This window comes from Lupinus angustifolius, chromosome LG03 (assembly GCF_001865875.1).
Source record: "Lupinus angustifolius cultivar Tanjil chromosome LG03, LupAngTanjil_v1.0, whole genome shotgun sequence".
NCBI lineage: Eukaryota > Viridiplantae > Streptophyta > Magnoliopsida > Fabales > Fabaceae > Lupinus > Lupinus angustifolius.
In genome coordinates this window covers 6,122,244-6,125,274 of record NC_032011.1, presented here as the reverse complement: position 1 = coordinate 6,125,274, position 3,031 = coordinate 6,122,244, and positions in this window count along the sequence as shown.

Genomic DNA, 3,031 nt, shown 5'->3' with positions numbered 1-3,031 from the left:
CAATTTATTATGATTGATTGACAATTGTTCAAAGATTGAGAGTTGGTTAATTTAATTTAAGAGTAAATTATATTGAAATCTCCTGAGTTTTAGTGAAATTAAATAAATTATCATTTCTTTTTTTAAAACCTATATAAATCACCCCAAGTTTTATACATATATTACACCGACTACCATTATAGGAGAAATATGTGTAAGTTTTAAAATAAAAATGGTGATGAATGTAGTCAAGTTAAAGAAAATATGTTATATTATGAAAATATATCTAAATAGTATAAGAATTAATATCTATTTATTATTTTGGTTTTCTTATTGAGAGAACTTTGGATTTCCAAATATATTTATTAAAGAGAAAATTATACGCATTACTAGGAAGAGTCATTTTCTAGACTCAGGAGTAGAAGATGGGTGCCTATAATCAATTAAGACCAAACGAGACTCAATTATGACGTGATTCCATGAAGAGAAAGTTTGGGAAGGAAAATACATTAGGAGGAGGATAAGAAGTGACGAGGAACTATGAAAAAAACAAAGATGAAAATACAAATACATACCAGAAAAAACTAAACTAAAACTAGACAGAGTTAGGATTCTGAGGCAGAGTGTGCAATATATATTAAAATTAAAATAATAAACATGATCAATTATAAAAAGATGAAAATATTAATGTCAAAATTATAAAATTTAAAATATTTAGTTAAAAAAAATTTATATATTTTATAATTAATTTATATCCGATTTCACATTAGTAAATTGTTAAATGATTAATTCGTTGTCAATGTTGTTGAATACTTCTCGCAAGACAGTTATTTATCCTTGCATCTTTCATTCAATTACACATCTCAAAACATCTGAGAATGCTTCATACACAACAAATTTGCTTCCTTAGGCGTGCAAACTGAAGATCAGATACCTCAATGTCAAGTCTGCCAATCTTGTAACCTTCATAAAAACCCACCCTTCTTGCATTGCGCACCAAACCTGCAAACCCTTCCACAATCAGGAGGAAAAGAAAAGGGGCCATAGGGTCCCCTTGGCGAATACCTTTAGAAACAGTGAACTAAGCTGAAGGGCTCCCATTAATCAAGACGAACATACAGGTTGATGACAAACATACATGAATCCATTTTCTCCATCATACCAAGAACCCAAACCGAGATAACTTGTAGTCAAGGAATTCCCAACTTACAGAAGCATAGGCCTTCTCAAAGTCCACTTTAAAAAGTAAACACCCTTCTTTGTCCTTCTTCGCTGAATGAATAACTTCTTTAACCACCACGACATCATCAAGAATGTTTCTACCTTTAATAAAATCAGACTAGGATGAAGAAATAAGTGATCTCATCACCACTTTAAGTCTTCCTGCTAACAGCTTAGCAAGAATCTTATATAAAGATCCAACTAAGGAAATGGGTATGAAGTCTTGAATTCTATTTGGATTCTTCTCCTTTGGAATAAAAGCTATAAAGGAAGTATTAAGAACCTTCGACTACTTACAATTATCCAGAAATTCTCGGACAAAAAGCACAAATTCATTTTCCAGCAGATCCCAGAACTCTTGAAAAAACTTGAAATTGTTAGAGTTTCTGACAGTTTATGGGTCACAAATATAATTCTATAATTGTGTTATGGCCATTATTTAATTAGCCAAATATAAAATGGTCTTCAAGAATTAATTTGGTGGCTAATGGCATATGTGTCATGAAATATTATAAGTGTAGATACCTTCAGGCAATTTCTGATTTGATGACGGGACTGAATTAGAATTATTGCAACTTAAGTAGTAACCGCTACGGTTACTTTTATGGGTTATGGTCCCCATTTGTAGAGCAATAGGTTTGGTTGAGTGGCTGATGAGAATAAAGGTGGATTAAAATAGGAGTTGTAAAATAAGGTAAGATCCACATCATAATTCTATCAGGTTCAAGCTCTCCTTGGCTTTTCATTCCCCTCTAGAGAAGCAGAAGGATAACCATCAGGCTCTATCATCTGGAACATCTTCATACCCACATACCCTTGAAATTCCAAATGGCTAATCAAGGTATGTTCTTCTTCTTCACTATGAAATCAATTGGGGTTTCTTCGGTCTAGATCAGGGTTGTTCCATTTGGGTTTATGTATGGACATAAACATTTTGTTATAGGAACAAAGCCCTGATCATTAGGTTTTCTGCATTCAATTTAAGAGATTATTCAGAGAAATCCAACAATTGGTATCAGAGCCACCTTAATTTGATTCATGTGTGAAATTTGGTCTTCTGAAGTATTTCCTTTTCTTCCCCAAAATTTGAATTGATTTAGGGTTTGATGATTTAACTATGGCATGGATTGATTAGGATAGAATTCATTGTTTTCCATGTGCATATAGATAGATTCGAAATTGAATGAATGTTTTTTCTGGTGTTCTTTTATTTTTGGTGGTTTGTTCGGAGAGAAATGATGTAGAAACTGCCATGTTCGTGTTATGTCGCTATGCTCTCGCTCAAGCGAGAAATCCCTTGCTCAAGCGAGAGTTAAACAAAAGCATCGTCTTCTATTGCGCCCAAGCGAGAGCACGAGCGACATAAGGCTCACCCAGGCGAGAGTACGCTCGCCCAAACGAGAGCACGGGTGACATAAGGCTCGCCCATGCGAGAGTACGGTCGCCCAAGCGAGAGTAAACTCGCCCAAGATTTTTTTTTTGTTTGGAAAATTTAAGATTTATGAGGCTTTGTTATCTTTGTGCATTAACTTTGATTATTATTTGGTTATCCATTAAGTTGTTTGTTATTTCAAGTGAGCCGATTGAAGTGAAATGTCGCCAAAGTGACCTCTCTCATGGATATAACTCATGAGGAATATTAGATGTAAGTGTGTATGATTATTCATGCGAGTATTAACTGGCCCAAAGGAAAGTTGATATTTGGCCGAAGATCATACACACCTGTGATGATAAACATGTTATAATTCTAATTTTTTTATACATGTGACTGATGAATCCATCCTAAGAGGGATTCGTCAGTTGACATGCCTTATTATAAATGTTTGATCAT